Below are 20,045 nucleotides of genomic sequence, written 5' to 3'. Positions count from 1 at the left end.
CCACTCACAGAATTCAGAGAAACATTTTTCTTACTAGATTACCAGTTTATTTTAAAAGGATGTAACTCAGCATCAGACATATGGAAGAGATGCATAGGGTACGGTATGGGGAAGAGGCTCTGAGCGACTGTTGGGTGGTTGAGTTTGTTCTCTTTGGTTCTTGTTCCTGCCACAACAAAGAATTGAAGGACAGAGATACAGTAGTGAAGTGGAGCAAAAGTTTTTTTGAATACACTCTAAGGAAGGAACAAGCCAGAGTCAAGGTAGATAAAGGTAAGTTTACTTGAATAAAGCAGAAAGGAAGGGAAAGCTCATTGATGAAAACTTGTAAGCTCAAATCAGAGCTCTCAGTAGTCCCTTCCTACTTATCTGAAGTAGGACCGACAGAGTGAAGACTTGTGATTAAAGTCTGGAAAATAGAATGAAATAGCAAAGTAACAAAGACACCACTGGAAGAGCACAAAGACAAGATGTAGTAAGTTGAGCAGTAAGAAGTCTATTAAAAACACACATTCCAAGAAAGGGAAGTTTGAGAAACCTCAGAGATGAGGTGCACTTAAGGGCTTAGGATTTTGTCTTTTAAGGCTTTTAAGAATGGGATAAGTGGGGTGTGGGCAGACCCAGAGGGAGTAGTGCCCAGGAAACAATAGGGATCCTTTTTAAGATGACTATTAACTAAGTGGAGTTAGGTTTCAAAGGGAACAGGTGTGGTTTTCTTGGGGTTTGGGTGTGTTCCAGCCTCATGTATTTGGTTATATTTGGTTCCCAATGGAACTGTCATGCACAGGGAAGTGTGATTTTTTACTATACTAGCCATGGAGAGGTGTTATTTTTACTATGTTAATGAGTGTATAATATATTGTGGGGTGAAGTTTGGGTCAACTTCTCCTCCATGTTAGCACCAGCACATTTTGGCCAATCTGTTATTTATAGTCTCATTCCCTTTGTCATGAAAACAGCTTACATGGAATATTTAAAAATGTAAGCAAACATCTAGCCAAATATAACCACCACAGGCTAATGTCCCCCTCCCCCTCGCTGCTCATCTCTGGCTATCTATCTACTATAACATTTTCACTTTTGTTTTCAAATCACTTTACCGAGGTATGATTTTACAGTTAAAAAGCTATGCATGTTTGATATATACAACTCGATGAGTTTTGTCATAAGTATATACCAATGCAACATTACTATCATCAAGGCCAAAGACATATCCATCACCTCTCACTTTCCTCTTGTCCCTGTTATTACTATCGTTATTTTATCTATGGTAAGAACTCTAAACATAAGACCTGTTCTCCCAATTTTAAGAATACAATACTGTATTGTTATCTGTAGACACCATGCTACGTAGTAAATCTCCAAAATTTACTATACTGCATAACTGGAATTTTCTACCCTTTGACCATTAGCTTTGCATTTCTTCCTCCCCAGCCCCTGGCAATCACTATTCTCTGCATCTGTGAGTTTGACTCTTTTATAGTCTACACAAAAGTGAGATCATACAATATTTATCTCTCTGTGTTTGGCTTATTTCATCTAGCATAATGTCCTCTAGGTTCATTCATATTGTCACAACGGGATAGATTTCTTTCTTTATAAAAGCTGAATAATATTCAGCTGTATGTGTATGCTACATATTCTTTACTTATTAACCTGTTGGTGGGTATTTAGGTTGTTTCCATTTGGCTATTGTGAATAATGCTGCAATGTACATATGAATGCAGGTACTTTAAGATCCTGATTTTATTTAGAAATGGGATCACTGGATGATATGGTAGTTTTAATTTATTTGTTAAAGAAACCTCTTTGCTGTTTTTCCTAATGACTGTACCAAATTAATTCCAAATAACAGTATACCAGTGTTCCCATTTCCCCATAGCCTCACCATACTCACCAACACTTGTTATCTGTTTTTTTTTTTTAACAATAACAATCTATTCTAATAGGTGTAAGGGGATGTTTCACTATGATGTATCTCACTGAGGCTATATCTGAACCTGATAAATAGTGCAGCCTGCAACTTTTCATATACCTGTTTGCCATTTGTATGTCTTAAGATAAAAATCTATTCAGACCCTTTGACCAGTTTTTAATCATTTATGTGTATGTTTGTGTATTTGTGAGGTGTAGGAGCTCCTTGTGAATTTTGGATATTATCCTTATTATACGTATGGCTTATAAATATTTTCTCCCATTCTGTGAGTTGCCTTTTCACTCTGTTGATTATTTCCTTTGTGGTGCAAATGCTTTTTAGTTTGATATAATCCCATTTGTTTATTTTGTTGTTACCTGTGATTTTGGCATCATATCCAAAAACTAATTGCAAGACAAATGTCAATAAGCTTTTCCTCTATACTTTATTCTAGGAGACTTATTAATTGTGTACTTGAACAAATTTTCTTTTTATGATGGTGATGATAACTATTATTTAAATTATTTGATCCAGTATGGATGGTATTCTCTTTGAAATTATTTTCTGCCCTCTGGAGAACTGAATATCAGAGTCCTTGTGCTTGGATTTTCCTCTCTGAATTACTACTAATTTTCAGATCAAATAGTTTGATGACTATTGTCATGCTATTAGTTTAGATCATTCAAAATAACCACAACAGATTCATGTAATCTGTATCAAAATCTTCATGAAAATTTTATAGAAATAGAAAAGAAACACCTTAACATTCCAGTAGAACCACAAAACACCTTCAATAGCCAAAGCAATTTTTTTTATTTTGTTATCATTAATCTACAATTACATGAAGAACATTATGTTTACTAGGCTCCCCCCTTCACCAAGTGCCCCCTACACACCCCATTACAGTCACTGTCCATCAGTGTAGTAAGATGCTGTAGAATCACTACTTGTCTTCTCTGTGTTGCACAGCCCTCCACATGCTCCCCCCCCCACATTATACATGCTAATCATAATGCCCCCTTTCTTTTTCCCCACCCTTATCTCTCCCTTCCGACCCAACCTCCCCAGTCCCTTTCCCTTTGGCAAGTGTTATCCATTCTTGGGTTCTGTGATTCTGCTGCTGTTTCGTTCCTTCAGTTTTCCTTTGTTCTTATACTCCACATATGAGTGAAATCATTTGGTACTTGTCTTTCTCTGCCTGGCTAATTTCAATGAGCATAATACCCTCTAGCTCCATCCATGTTGTTGCAAATGGTAGGATTTGTTTTCTTCTTATGGCTGAATAATATTTCATTGTGCATATGTACCAGTTCTTCTTTATATATTCATCTACTGATGGACACTTAAGTTGCTTCCAATTCTTGGCTATTGTAAATAGTGCTGTGATAAACATAAGGGTGCATCTGTCTTTTTCAAACTGGAGTGCTGCAATCTTAGGGTAAACTCCTAGAAGTGGAATTCCTGGGTCAAAAGTTATGTCTATTTTGAGCTATTTGAGGAACCTCCATACTGCTTTCCACAATGGTTGAACTAATTTACATTCCCACCAGCAGTGTAGGAGGTCTCCCCTTTCTCCACAACCTCACCAACATTTGTTGTTGTTTGTCCTTTGAATGGTGGCGATCTTTACTGGTGTGAGGTGATATCTCATTGTGGTTTTAATTTGCATTTCTCTGATGACTAGCTATGTGGAGCATCTTTTCATATGTCTGTTGGCCATCTGAAATTCTTCTTTGGAGAACTGTCTGTTCAGCTCCTCTGCCCATTTTTAAATTGGATTATTTGCTTTTTGTTTGCTGAGGTGCATGAGCTCTTTATATATTTTGGATGTCAACCCTTTATCAGATCTGTCATTTATGAATACCTTCTCCCATACTGTAGGGTACAATTTTGTTCTATTGATGGTGTCCTTTGCTGTACAGAAGCTTTTCAGCTTGATATAGTCCCAGTTGTTCAATTATGCTTTTGTTTCCCTTGCCTGGGGAGATATGTTCATGAAGAAGTTGCTCATTCATGTTTATGTCCAAGAGATTTTTGCCTGTTATTTTTCAAAGAGTTTTATGGTTTCATGACTTACATTCAGGTCTTTGATCCATTTCGAATTTACTTTTGTGTATGGGGTTAGACAGTGATCCAGTTTCATTCTCTTACATGTAGCTGTCCAGTTTTGCTAGCACCATCTGTTAAAGAGACTGTCATTTCCCCATTGTATGTCCATGGCTCCTTTATCGTATATTAATTGACCATATATGTTTGGGTTAATGTCTGGAGTCTCTAATCTGTTCCATTGGTCTGTGGCTCTGTTCTTGTGCCAGTACCAAACTGTCTTGATTACTGTGGCTTTGTAGTAGAGCTTGAAGTTGGTGAGTGAGATTCCCCCCACTTTATTCTTCCGTCTCAGAATTGCTTTAACTATTCGGGGTCTTTGGTGTTTCCATATGAATTTTTGAACTATTTGTTCCAGTTTGTTGAAGAACGTTGTTGGTAATTTGATAGGGATTGCATCAAATCTGTAGATTGCTTTAGGCAGGATGGCCATTTTGATGATATTAATTCTTCCAAGCCAAGAGCATGGGATGAATTTCCATTTGTTAGTGTCCTCTTTAATTTCTCTTAAGAGTGTCTTATAGTTTTCAGAGTATAGGTCTTTCACTTCTGTGGTTAGGTTTATTCTTGGTATTTTATTCTTTTTGATGCAATTCTGAACAGAATTGTTTTCCTGATTTTTCTTTCTATTAGTTCATTGTTAGTGTATAGGAAAGCCACAGATTTCTGTGTGTTAATTTTGTATCCTGCAACTTGCTGTATTCCGCTATCAATTCTAGTAGTTTCAGAGTGGAGTCTTTAGGGTTTTTTATGTACAATATCATGTCATCTGCAAATAGTGACAGTTTGTCTTCTTTACCAATCTGAATTCCTTGTATTTCTTTGTTTTGTCTAATTGCTGTGGCTAGGACCTCCAGTACTATGTTAAATAACAGTGGGGAGAGTGGGCATCCCTGTCTTGTTCCCAATCTCAGAGGAAAAGCATTCAGCTTCTTGTTGTTCAGTATGATATTTTCTGTGAGTTTATCATATATGGCCTTTATTATGTTGAGGTACTTGCCCTGTATACCCATTTTGTTGAACGTTTTTATCATGAATGGATGTTGAATTTTGTTGAATGCTTTTTCAGCAACTATGGAGATGATCATGTGGTTTTTGTCCTTCTTTTTGTTTATGTGGTGGATGATGTTGATGTATTTTTGAATGTTGTACCATCGTTGCATCCCTGGGATGAATCCCATTTGGTCATGGTGTATGATCCTTTTGAAGTATTTTTGAATTCAGTTTGCTAATATTTTGTTGAGTATTTTTGTATCTATGTTCATCAGGGTTATTGGTCTGTAATTTTCTTTTTTGGTGGGGTCTTTGCCTGGTTTTGGTATTAAGGTGATGTTGGCTTCATAGAATGAGTTTCAGAGTATTCCCTCGTCTTCTATTTTTTGGAAAACTTTAAGGAGAATGGGTATTATGTCTTCCCTGTATGTCTGATAATATTCTGAGGTAAATCCATCTGACCCGGGAGTTTTGTTCCTGGGTAGTTTTTTGATTACCACTAAATTTCTTTGCTAGTAATTGGTCTGTTTAGATTTTGTGTTTCTTCCTTAGTCAGTCATGGAAGGTTGTATTTTTCTAGGAAGTTGTCCATTTCTTCTAGGTTTACCAGCATGTTAGCATATAGGTTTTCATAGTATTATCTTATAATTCTTTGTATTTCTGTGGGGATCGTCGTGATTTTTCCCTTCTTGTTTCTGATTCTGTTGATGTGTGTTGATTCTCTTTTTCTCTTAGTAAGTCTGGCTAGAGGCTTATCTATTTTGTTTATTTTCATAGAACCAGCTCTTGGCTTCATTGATTTTTTCTATTGTTTTGTTCTTCTCAATTTTATTTATTTCTTCTCTGATCTTTATTATGTCCCTCCTTCTGCTGACCTTAGGCCTCATTTGTTGTTCTTTTTCCAATTTTGATAATTGTGACATAAGACTATTCATTTGGGATTGTTCTTCCTTCTTTAAATATGCCTGGATTGATATATACTTTCATCTTAAGAGTGCTTTCGCTGCGTCCCACAGAAGTTGGGGCTTTATGTTGTTGTTGTCATTTGTTTCCATATATTACTTGATTTGTATTTAAATTTGGTCATTGATCCATTGATTATTTAGGAGAATGTTGTTAAGCCTCCATATGTTTGTGGGCCTTTTTGCTTTGTTTGTGCAAGTTAGTTCCAGATTCATATCTTTGTGGTCTGAAGAGCTGGTTGGTAGAATTTCAATCTTTTTGAATTTACTGATGCTCTTTTTGTGTCCTAGTATGTGGTCTATTCTGGAGAATGTTCCATGTGCACTTGAGAAGAATGTTTATCCTGTTGTTTTTGGATGTAGAGTTCTGTAGATGTCTATTAGGTCCATCTGTTCTAGTGTGGTGTTCAGTGCCTCTGTGTCCTTACTTATTTTCTGTCTGGTGGATCTATCCTTTGGAGTGAGTAGTGTGTTGAAGTCTCCTAAAATGAGTGAATTGCATTCTATTTACTCCTTTAATTCTGTTTATATTTGTTTCACATATGCTGGTGCTCTTGTGTTGGGTGCATGTGTATTTTTAATGGTTATATCCTCTTGTTGGACTGAGCCCTTTATCATTATGTAATGTCCTTTCTTTATCTCTTGTTACTTTCTTTGTTTTGAAGTCTATTTTGTCTGATACTAGTACTGCCGCACCTGCTTTTTTCTCCCTGTTGTTTGCATGAAGTATCTTTTTCCATCCCTTGACTTTTAGTCTATGCATGTCTTTGTATTTGAGGTGAGTCTCTTGTAAACAGCATATAGATGGGTCTTGCTTTTTTATCCATTCTATTACTCTGCGTCTTTTGATTGGTCCATTCAGTCCATTTACATTTAGGGTGATTATTGAAAGATATGTACTTATTGCCATTGCACGCTTTAGATTCATGGTCACCAAAGATTCAAGATTAGCTTCTAACTATCTTACTGTCTAACCTAACTCGCTTATTGAGCTATTATAAACACTGTCTGATTATTCTTTTTCTCTCCTTTCTTATTCCTCCTCCTCCATTGTTTATATGTTGGGCATTTTATTCTGTGATCTTTTTTGTTTCCTTTGCCTGCTTTTGTGGGTAGTTTATTTTATTTTTTGCCTTTAGTTAGTATTGGTTGGTCTGCTTTCTTTGCTGTGATTTTATTTTCTCTGTTGACATCTGTTTAGCCTTAGAAGTTCTCCCTTCTAGAGCAGTCCCTCTAAAATACCCTGTAAAGGTGGTTTGTGGGATGCAAATTCCCTCAACTTTTGCTTGTCTGGGAATTGTTTAATCCCTCCTTCATATTTAAATGATAATCGTGCTGGATACAGTATCCTTGGTTCAAGGCCCTTCTGTTTCATTGCATTAAATATATCATGCCATTTTCTTCTCAGTTCCAGGCCCTTCTGCTTCATGGCGTTAAATACATCATGCCACTCCCTTCTGGCCGGTATGGTTTCTGCTGAGAAGTCGATGTTAGCCTGATGGGCTTTCCTTTGTATGTGATCTTATTTCTCTCTCTGGATGCTTTTAGCAGTCTGTCCTTATCCTTGATCTTTCCCAGTTTAATTACTATGTGTCTTGGTGTTGTCTTCCTTGGGTCCCTTGTGTTGGGAGATCTGTGGATGTCCATGGCCTGAGAGACTATGTCCTTCCCCAGATTGGGGAGGTTTTCAGCAACTACCTCCTCAAAGACACTTTCCATCCCTTTCTCTCTCTCTTCTGCTTCTGGTATCCCTATAATGCAAATATTGTTCCTCTTGGATTGGTCACACAGTTCTCTCAATATCCTTTCATTCTTAGAGATCCTTTTTTCTCTCTGTGCCTCAGCTTCTTTGTATTCCTCTTCCCTAGTTTCTATTTCATTTATTGTCTCTTCCACCATATCCAACCTGCTTTTAATACCCTCAATCATGCTCTTCAACAATTGGATCTCCGACCTGAATTCATTCCTGAGTTCTTGGATGTCTTTCCGTACCTCCATTAGAATGTTGATGATTTTTATATTGAACTCCTTTTCAGGAAGAGTCACGAGGTCCATATCATTTAAATCTTTCTCGAGAGTTGTATTAATAATTTTACTCTGGACAAGGTTCCTTTGGCACTTCTTGTTTGTATATGGCACTCTCTAGTGTCCAGAAGCTGTAGTCTCTGGAGCTGCTCAGCCCCTGAAGTAATGTTGGGGGTTGCAGGGGTGTGGTACTGGTGCCTGGGGGGAGGAAAGAGCTGTTCCCCCTCTCCCGGCTGCTGTGCCTGTCTTCACTGCCTGAGCCTGTGGGCCTGGCACACAGGTATAACTTTTTGTCCCAGAGCAGCTGGATATGGATCCTTGCTTTCCACAAGCATCCAGAATCCCAGTCTTCCCAGGATCTCTGCCTGTATTAACTTTCAAACCTGGTAGTCATGCGAGTCTCATGAAAGCACCAAGAAATATAGGTTTGTGCTCCCAGCACAGATCTCCATACCTAGGTGTTCAGTAGTCCCAAGCCTTCCACTCCCTCCCTGCTCCATTTCTCTTCCTCCCACCAGTGAGCTGGGGTCGGGGAAGGGCTCGGGTCCCACGGAGCCACAGCTCTGGTACGTTACCCCATTCAGTAAGGTCTGCTCTTTTCTCCAGGTGTGTGCAGTCTGACACCATCCTCTTTCCTATTGCTCTTTCAGGATTAGTTGTGCCAACTATATTTTCTAGTTGTATCTAGTTTTGGGAGGAAGCCTGTGTCTCTCCTCTCACGCCACCATCTTTAATCCTCACTGTTGCTTTGTTTAATTTTGATGATTTTTACAATAACTTTTATAGAGAGATAATTAAAGATCCACGTGCAGGTATAAAAGATAATCTAGAGAGATTCCATGTATCCTTTATGTAATATCCCTCAACAGTGACATCTTGCAAAACTATAGTACACTATCACCAAATGGCATTACACTAACACAATCAGAGTACAGAACATTTCCGTCATCATTAGGAATCCTCATGCTGGCCTTTTATAGTCACATGCCCTTTTTTCCCAGGTTTACCTTTCCTACAATTTACCCCCTGACAACCATTAATTATTACTCCATTTCTTTAATCTTATCATTTAATGAATGTTACATAAATGGAGTTTTAAAGTATATAATCTTTTGGAAAATGGCTTTATTTTTTTCACTCAGCATAATTTTCTGGAGAGCCATTCAAGTTGGATAGCACTAACTCATTCCTTTTTAATGTTGACTAGTATTCCATAGTGTGGATATGCCACAGTTTTACCATTTATCTTTTGAAGGACACCTGGCCTATTTCCAATTTTTGGCAATTATGAAGAGAATCAATATGAACATTCACAGACAGGTGTTCATACATGAATGAAGCAAAGTCTTCATTTCTCTGGGTTAAGAAAATGCTCAGGAGTTTTATTGATTGATCATATGTCAATTGCATGTATAGTTCCTAAAGAAACTATAAGACTGTTTTCCAAAGTGGCTATATCATTTTGGATTCCTTCCAAAATTATATATGTTATCAAGTTTTTTCATATCGTTGGCAGCATTAGTTATATTTTTAATTTATATCTTAGTCACTGTAATAGATATGCAGTCATATATTATGGTGACTTTAATTTACATTTCATCAGTGGTTAAAGATGTTAAATGTCATTTTTTGTGATTATTGGCTAGCACTATATCCTCTTTAGGGAAAGCGTTCTGCCCATGTTCAAATTGGATGCTTTATGTTTTTACTGTTGAGATTTGAGAGTTATGAATATATTCTAGATAATCTTTAATCAGGAGATGGTTTGCAAATATTTTCTCTTAGACTTCAGTTAGCCTTTTCATCCTTTCTTAACAAGATCTTTCAGAGAGCAAAATTTTTAAACTTCGTTAAAGTTCAGTTTGCTTATTTTTCTTTTTATGGATTATGCTTTTAGTGTCAAGCATATGGACTCTGCATAATTTAGATCCCAAAGCCTATTTGGTTCTTGTTATAATGAGCTATTTTTTTGAAGAGTAGACATTTGGCTATTATGTTATGAGACTCTGAACCTTATTTAAATCGTCTGTTTTAGCTGACCTCATGCTGTCCTGACAGGGGAAAGGGACTGCCATCTCATTATTTCCAGGTAAGAGATAAAGTCCAGGTTCCTCATTTTGTCTTTCCTGACACTGGGAATGGGGAGGAGTTCCTTGTTATTACAGAGTGGGAGCAGAAGTACAGGCTCTCTGCTGGGTCTCTGCTGATTACCACCCTAGCTTTAAGGTGTATGAGTGCCTAGATATTATGCATATGATGCCTTGGAGGGATAGCCTTGTCATCATCAGGAGCCTTTGAAGTCCTGAATATGCAGGAGGCCACCTCTGTTATCACCTCAGCTAGGGCAAGGAGCACTTCATTATTAGGTGGAATCACAGCTCTCCATTAAAACTTTGTTGACATGAGAGAGGATGGCGGGTCAGTTATTGTCTGTAGTGTTTGGCTGAAATAGAGAGATTATTGTCTAACCATTCTGTCTTGCAAGGCTATTCCTTTTTTGGTGCTATTTTTTTTTCCCTGAAACCTTTGGCATTTTCTGGTGGCTGGCTTTTTCCACTCCAAGTCTGGAATATATAAGGCATAACTAAAACCCCAGGAAATGTGCCACCATATCATTCTGTGGGTCCTCTAGTCTCTAGTTCTTCTGTCTCTTTTCTCCACATTTCAGTTTTCTTACTTTTGTTTTATATATAATGTTTAGGGATTTTAACTATACTCAGTGAGAGGAATAAAGAAAAGCACTTATACTCCTCTACTCTTTCTTCCCATTTTAATGGTTGGTTTAATTATATAAGAGTTAAAATTTAAATTATCAGCATAAATTTTGCTGTATATTTTTGTTGTGCCAGTTTTACATATAAATATAAAAACTTGCATGCAGAACCACTGAAATGATATATTTCATATTTTTTAGATTGCACATATGTAAGTATTTCATTCTTATTAGAATAAAATGCTGGACAAAACTAACTCAACTCTTTTTATTTCCATATAATTCCATGCACATTCTACTTACATGTTCTACTTTTGGCTTACTGTTGAGTATGAAAGATTGAACTGAAAAGGTCCTATGGGTTTCCCTATCTTTCCCTTTCCTTCTATATCATCATTTTTCAGCTGAAATGATTGGCTGATACAAAATGTGAGTAAGAAAGACTATTATAGGATTCCTTGGTTATTTGTGTATTTGGTTATTCCTTGGTTATATATGTTTAGAACATAATTACATTATTTTTGTGTTTGAAACACACATTCAAGTTTAAATGGAAAGTGTTGCCTCTCAGGTCCATTTATGCCCCTTCTTCAGTAGTTAATCTAGACACAACAAGCTTACTCTGTTCTCAGTTTAATTCTGGCTGAACTCCCATGCAGCCTGGGTCAACCAGAATTTTGTGCTCATGGAACATCATAAATGGGCTGATAAGGAACAGTGCATATTACAAGTATGGTTTCTCCAACCACACATGCTCTATTATCCTATCAGATTTCACTTTAAAACAAAGATAGAATTACTAAAATTTTTAAGACAGTGACTACAGAAGCATGACACCCTACTGAGTAAGGGCCCTATGCAAAGGTATAGCTTGCATGCACATGAAGCTGTCCTTGTCCCTAAAATCCAAGTTCTGGCTATGTCACCCAATTACATACCAACTTTGAAAAACCTCTGCTCTCTCCTTAAGTAGTCCACAGTTCCTAGCTTGCATTCTGAGGCCCTCCACAAATTAGTCAAATTCTTCCTCCTTGACTATCTCACTATATACACCCTTTTGTACTTTATGCTCTAGCCCCACTGAATGTGATCCTGAAATACGCTGCCTCTGCACATTTGCTCACACTGTCAACATATGCCCTTTTAACAGTCCCTTCTTGTTTGAAGTCCTTCTGTCTTCCTTTTCCTTTTGACCCATAAAAGTAAATTACGCTTTCTTTAAAATGTAGAATATTTTATGTTCGTTTCTCATTAACCTTGTTATGTCTACCTTGTATCACTGGTGTACTTGTATAAACATCTGAGGTTTGATGGTGAGATCCCTGATCCACTCATTTTTTAAAAATCTTCTTTGATAGTTAGCTTGAGAAAAAGAGGCTGAGTGGTTAATTTGTTTTTGTTCCCTGCTTCATTTCCCTAGGTGCAACCTGATTTCTTTACAAGCATCAGCAGTTTCAGCAGACTGTTTCAAATTTGTGAACTCTAGCAAAGCTCTGGTTCTGAATCTATTCAATGTGATCATCCTTATTCCTTCTTTCTTATGTTCAAGCAGGGTAGAATTACAATCCTGAACATACCAAAGTCCTAGGATTAAAACGATCTCATTTCCCTTGTGTGGAAAAAAATAAGGTTCAGTTTCACATTTTAAAGTCTCTACTGTCATTTTAAGGTAAAAAAATATCTCTCCTCATTGAGTAAGAGGTAATATGACACCTCTATAATACAAGTTATGTTTGCTTTCCGAGAAAAATGCTACAGAATCACATCGTCTTTCACATTGAAAAACACTTTCAATGGCTTTCTTGCAGTTGTAGGACTGAGCAGGTTGTTGGTCCTGCTTGTCACCCACTCAGCTCTCTGAGAGCTCACATTCACAAAGCCCTCAAAGCCTGGCTACACCTTCTAAAGGCGTACTTGTGTACTGCACATCCAAAAAACATTCACCTTCTCATACTAAAGGTAAAATGCTTAGGTAATTTACATTACTTATGAATAGAAAGTTTCATGGTGGCATGCATTAGCACTGTGCAAATGTTTGTAACACTGTTTCACACTGAGAGCCTTTAAACCTCTTTTAGAATTAATCTCAGATCTATTGAGTCAATTGTGGTGGTGCTTAAATTTTTTTTCTGTACTGGATTCAACTTGAAGCTCCCATTGTTTCCAATATCACACCCTAAATACTTGAGAAAAGAAATTAGAAAAAAAGTAAACAAAAAATAGAATCAGTTTCAACAATTAGATATATATGGTTGATGAAAAATATATAATTGCAGCACTGCAAAGGCTGAAGCTAAAGTACACATTTTATATATCAAAGACATTGAATGGTGTGCATTATAAAATCCTTACCTTTGAAAGAAAAATCACGTAATTTCCATTTAAACTTGAAGCACTGGTATTCAATGAAGTTATATTACAAATGAGATTATAGCATTATTCACATAAACTTATTTTATCCCGAAATCCGCTCTTCTTTTATCATTTTGTAACCCCCCACAATGCCTGAGACATAGTAAGTATACATATATATACCTAAATTAATAATAAAATAATTTGTGCTATTTCATGGAAATACACATAGGGGATTATACTCAGACTTATGCTTTATCAACAAACCAATATGTGATTTGCAATACATCCCTTTTAATCAATCTTAAAGAAAAAATATGGCAACATTTTTTATCTTTTCTGAGTGAGAGTATGTTACGACTGATGAATAGAAACATTACTATTGTCTTAGCAGGTCTAGTCCTACACAAAATAAAAATATTTGTATCAGACTTGTAGAGATTGATATAATACATTGAAATATTCCAAATTTGTTAGCTTTCACCCTATACATAAAAAAACCCTCTTTATAACAAAAGATTCATTCAAAAGAAAAAATGCATTAACTATGTGCACAATTTGGGTTTATGTACAGTTATATTGCCGAGTATAAAATAATAGCATGCTATTTTCCCTAAGTAAGGGGTCCATTATTTGGACACTTTTTATTTTTTTTAAAAAGGAGCAGACCATATACCCAGCAAGTACATGTGTGCACAAATACACAATTAAAAGAAACTCAGGGACCCCCCCAGGAGGTTGTTTTCCTTTTCCCACCAAGAAAATGTGATGGAACTTTAATGCTAGGATTTTGGCATAATCAAGTATATGGATCTATCCTCCCTGGAGATGTGAAACAGCATATACCACTGATCACCAATGTAAATTAATTGGAAATAAGTGGATCTACCCCAAAAGAACTTCACATAATTCTAACTCTTTGGAATCTTCTTTCATTTAGTGAAGGGAACAATTGTAAAATTCCGTAGACCCTGTTGTCCGTGACTAAGCCCAACATTCAGGACTTTAATTAGAAGTTGGAAGGTAGGATGTGGAAGTCGTAATAGATACTGTTGTGGAAATTTCTGGTTCTGGGTCTTCATCATCTTTCTGGAGATAGGAGAAAAAAATATTTACTTGAATACACAAATTTACTTTCCATTCAAGCCCTGACTTGAATGGTTATAAAATCAGAGTGGTTATAAAATCCAGGAGTGGCACTAGTGTTGTAGTGCCAGTTTTGTGTTTTGTTTTATTTTCCTTAAAGTTCTCTCTCTTTACTTTTATCCTTACCTCACCTGTGGCAGGCTTCGAAGAGTCTTGTCACTTGCACTGTGTCTGGGGCTACTCTTCAGAAGCAGCTGTTAGCCCTATGACCTGCAGGCGATGGTGTGGGGCTCAAAACTCCGGGTTGCACTATTAGATTTGTCATTCATTCACTGTGTGCCCTCAAACAAGTTGCTTTCTCTGCCAGTCCTTTGTCTCCTCATTTCTGAAATAAACTATTTGGACTAAATGAAGACCAGGATTCACTTGAGCATTATATGTTGCATGTGGTCTCTCTCACATTTCCTCCTGATCAGAACATCCAAGACATTGTAGTTTATAATTTGGCTTCTGTTCACGGCATCTCCCCATTCACACACACTGAAATATCTCAAATGCAGGTGGCAGCAGAGATAAGAACGTGTGCTTCAGAAACTCCAGTGTTGTGCTTTCTAGTATGGTAGCTTCCAGACACAAGCTGGTTATTTTGCAATTTAGTGCAACTGAGATAGTGAATTTTAAATTTTGTTTAATTTTAATGATTTCAGTTCATTTGTTGGATAAAATTAAGCATCTTCAGAGCAACTTGGATATCCAGTTTACCTTTATCAACTTTGAATTTTATGAAATGTAAATATAGATCAAGTATATAGACAGACATGTAGCATTCATACTGAAATGTTCTGTGAGTCTAACATAAACACCAGATTTTGATGACTCAGAATAAAAAAGAAGATAAACTAACTCATTAATATTTTTTATATTGACTACATGCTGAAAATATACTGTTTTGGATATTGGGTAAATAAAATATAGCATTACAATTAACTAGTTATTGTAAAGCTATTTAGTTTTCATGTTTTTTTTTAAACTAATGACTTGGAGGTTGTGGCTTGTGTATTTCTCTTGGGTAGTGCTCTTCTGAGGAAAGGCATAGAGATGATACTTGTATATCTGGCTTTGGGAATGTTTGGATTTGATTACTAACCTTGTGCCCTTAGCTTTCCTCTTTAAGCATTTTCACATGGCAGTGGGGTGCACCCTTGTGGAGGAGGGAGGTTGGCATCCACACTGATGTGAGTTTCCATGGTTAGAATACCAATTATTAATATTCATAAATCTTAGGAATACTTTCCTTGGAATGATCTACTTTTATCCTTAATATAGTATAGTGGGGAGGAAATACCACTCTTTCCTTTGTACAGATGATGTTATGTTAATGATGCACCCAAGGCGAAAAGCAAATAAGTGATGTCATAGAATCCAAGTCAAAGACCCTCAGTCACCCCACACATGTTGATGGTTAAAGTGACCTCACATCTTCCCAACGCCACCCAGTTATGGAGTGCTCCAGAATCCCCAAATCTATAAACCCACGTTCACAGATTAGGTGATGCCAACCAAATGAAGGACGACTCCCCATTTCCCCTTCCCTGCAGCCCCTGGCCACCCCCATTCTACTTTGTGTTTCTACAAGTTTGAGTACTTTAGATACTTTGTGTAAGTGGAATCTAGCAGTATTTGTCCTTCTGTGACTGACTTATTTCACTTAGCATAATGTCCTCAAGTTTCATCCCTATTGTAATCTGAGATGACTCCTTTTTAAAGTTGGGATAACAGTGATGCACACATTCTAGATTAATTGTGAAAAGAACAAATGAAGACAGCAGAAATCCTGCAGTATATTAAGAGATCATATCATCTTAGCCTTTAATACTTTTAGTAATAAATTCTATGTAATATGGAAAATTCTATGTACTAAACAGCATGGCATGTGGCAAGAAGGCATATTCCAAGAATCAGAGGGTGTGTCCTTGAAAAAAATACCAAGAAGGCTTCTCAAGCTGAGAATAAACCATAGATAGGCTTCTTCTGACTCTAGGCCTGCAACTTCCTTTCTCTTAGAGCATTTACTTTGGAAAATTTGTAAATTCTTTCCTGCCCCTTCAAAACATATGTAAAACTTCATAAAAGTCACTTGCCAGTTTTCAGACACAGGAGTAACTTTCTTAAGGACCTGAAGCCATCCCTTTGAAATACAATTATCAAGGAAGATATCAACCCAATCTCAGAGGCTCTGAGGGAGCCCTTTTAACTTAATTTAGCAGAATTCAGGCTTTAGTTCTGGCCTCTGTCCCCTATTTTAATATCCTTGAATAAAATATTCCTTGTCTGCTTAATTTTGTCTGGTACAATTTTTGCTTTAACAAACAAAATATCTTACTATATATTCTTATAAAAACAATAGCTCTTATAAAATTTAAAATCAAGTGCTCTTATTTAAAAAAAAATCTAATAAAGATAATTCCAAGCAAAACCTCAGAAACAAAAGAAACCAAAGAACATGATTTTACTAAAAGATTATAAATTAACTCACACAAACTTATTGATTTGGGATTTAAAAAAATAGCTAATTGAAAACTACTCCTCTTTTACTAACTTTTTCCAAGTTAACATAATTATGGACTCTAAGAGGGTACTAAATCCTACCCCCTTCCTTCTACAGGGCCCCTGATTTTTTCTCTCACTGTATCTTTATAGGAAATTTAATTGAAAATAAAAGATTCTTCTGTCCAATCACTTTAAAATTTTCAATATTTTGGAGTTGGCCATCAATTAAAAATAATAAACAAATCAGGCCACTGCAATAGTGCTTCTGGGGGAGACACAAAAATAAGGTTTGCCTTTGTGCTCAGTGTACATACTCCATAGAAATTACTATACTACAAAAGAGATTCAGATGATAAAAGGGGATATAAGTGTATTTGTATTTTGAATGAAGGAGTGGTTGTGAAATCCATTTGCGCTGGTAAAAAAGAAGTATATTTTATGATTGTTTAAGGAGAGATGGAATTTGGAATGATTATGTAAAAAATGAAAAAGGACATTCCAGTAAATGGAACAGCATAAGCGAAGACATGCTGTTTTTGTCAAAGTGATTCAGCAGCAAGGCAGTCAGCCAATTTGGTTGGCTACAGGGTAAAATAGGGTAGTCATGGAAAGTGATACTGCAAAGGTAAGCAAGAAGTTCAAATATTGAACTACCCAGTGGGTACTTAATTGAAAACTCTATGGAAACCGTTAGAATTTTCAAAGCAAGGATATGACATGATTAGAGCCCTTGTCAAAATGATGTGGCAGCAGTGTAGGCAGAACTAGAACAAAACCAATTCAAGGTGAGACGGCTAATAGAGGCTTTAAAAAAAATAAGGACTTATTACTCCCCAACTTCAATACTTATTATAAGGCTACAGTAACCAAGACAATGTGTGGTATTATCTAAAGAATAGACCAATGGAACAAAACAGAGAGCCCAGAAATAGACCCAACTAAATATAGTAACTGATCTTTGACAAAAAGTGCTAAGGCAATATAATGTAAAAAAGATAGTCTTGTCAGCAAATGGTGCTGGAACAACTGAACATCCACATGCAGAAAACAAATAAATAAGTCTAGACAAAGACTTTATGGGATTCACAAAAATTAACTCAAAGTGAATCATAGCCCGAAATAAAATTTAAAACAATCAAACTTCTAGGATATAACATAGAAGAAAATGGAGATGACTTTGGGTATAGTGATGACTTTTTAGATGCAACACCAAAGTCATGATCCATGAAATAAAAATTGATAAGGTGGAGCTCATTAAAATTAAAACCTGCTCTGTGAAAGGCATTTTCAAGAGAATGAGAGTATAAACCACAGAATGGTAGTAAATATTTGCAAAAGAAACATCTGATAAAGGACTGTTAACCAAAGTACACAATGAACTTTTAAAATTCAACAATAAGAAAATGAACAACTTAATTTTAAAAAGATGGGTAAAAGACTTCAACAGACACCTCACAAAGAAGATATACACAGGGCAAATACGCACATGAAGAGATATTTAACATTATATGTGATTAAGGACTTGAAATGTAAAGCAGCAATGAGATACCACTACACCTCTAATACGAAATGCTAACAAAGATGTGGAGCAACAGGAATTCTCATTCATTGCTGGTGGGAATGCAAAATGGTACAAACATTTTGGGAAGACGTTTGGGAGTTTCTTACATATCTACCATATGATTATACAGACATCATGCCTGTTGGTATTTACTTTTGAGTAAAATAAGACTCAGCAAGAATCGAATACTACTCTTGCTACTACTCAAAAGAGTCGAAACTGGGGTACCCAAAATCCTGTTCACAGATGTTTACAGCAGCTTTATTTAAAATTGTCCAAACTTGGAAGCAACCAAGTTGTCATTCAGTAGGTGAATGGATAAATGAACCATCGTAGGTGTAGATGATGGAATATTATCCAGAGCTTAAAAAAAAAAAAAGAACTCTCAAGCCATGAAAAGACATGGAGGAACTTTAAGTAAATATTTCTAAGTGAAATAAATTAGTCTGGAAATTCTGCATACTGGAAAATTCTAACTATGACATTCTGGAAAAGGCAGAACAATGGGGATAGTTAAAAGATCAGTGGTCACCAACAAAGGGTTAGAGGAGAGGGAGGGATGTATAGGCAGAGCACAGAGGATTTTTAGGTCAATAAACTATTCTGTATGATACTATAGTGGTGATACATGTCAACTCATTATACATGTCAAAACCCAGAGAGTGCCCAGTACCAAGAATGAACTCTCTAGTAAACCATGGATTTGGGGTAATAATGATGTGTCAGTGTAGTTTCATCAGTAGTAACACATGTCACTGTAGTGTTGGATAAGGATAGTACATAAGGCTGTGAATATATGGGGGCAGAGGGAGTAGGGGAACTCTACTCTCAGCTCATTTTTTCTGTAAACCTGAAATTGCCCACAAAAATAAAGGCTATTAAAAACAAGGAAAAACCAGATCAGGTAACAAAGGGATAAACTAAAGTGATAATTGAAATGAGGTAAAATCTATAGAAAGTGGGAAACTTTCTTATGTTAGGGAAGAAAAAGGTTAGAAACTGTACAATTTAGAGACTTAAACAGAAATAGAAAATGCAGGGGACAGGGGTGATTTAGAGAGAGGGTATTTTCAGTTCAGATAAAAATAATTTAAAACTTTGGGATGCCTAGCATGAAATACACGATGGAAGAGCTGTAAAGAACAAAACCTTAGCAAGAGTCAAAAACATCTATTTTTTGACTTCAGCTAAAATTGAATGAATATCCAACATCTTTTATACCCCATAGCCCCAAACTACTGGTGCTCCCAGAGAATAAAACCAACATGAACTTAGGAGGATTTAAACACTAGGACAGAAACAAAAGTTTCCCCAGGCCCTCAGAGCAACAATGAATATAACCGCAAGGGGGCAGTCTTATTGTATTTTGCTTCTTTTGTGTAAGAAACCTGAAAAAAAATCCCAATTCTTCCCTATAAATTTTATTTATTGTCTAACAGTATTATAATAGCATTAAACGTAATTGAAAATTAAATTAATCGATTACAATAGCAACAGCTGTTTTTCATTTCGTGGTGCCACCACCCATTCTCTGGCCACATCTAGATGAATGCAAAATTATCATTTTATATGCATACTGGTTTTAAATATATGTATCCAGTTTGCCATAAATTTTGATGATAAGAAGTGTTGATACATTATTATTGGTGTATACACATTATTAGTGTATCCTTAGTCTTTCACTAATGGCCTTTTTTCCTTAGCTAGGATCCTACATTACATTAGTCATGTCTTGTTAGGCCCTTAGCAGACTTTCATGTTTTTAATGACCTTGATAATCTT

The sequence above is a fragment of the Manis pentadactyla genome, chromosome 9 (genome assembly GCF_030020395.1).
Source record: "Manis pentadactyla isolate mManPen7 chromosome 9, mManPen7.hap1, whole genome shotgun sequence".
In the NCBI taxonomy this organism is placed as follows: Eukaryota; Metazoa; Chordata; class Mammalia; order Pholidota; family Manidae; genus Manis; species Manis pentadactyla.
Note: the sequence above shows the minus strand (reverse complement) of the source record.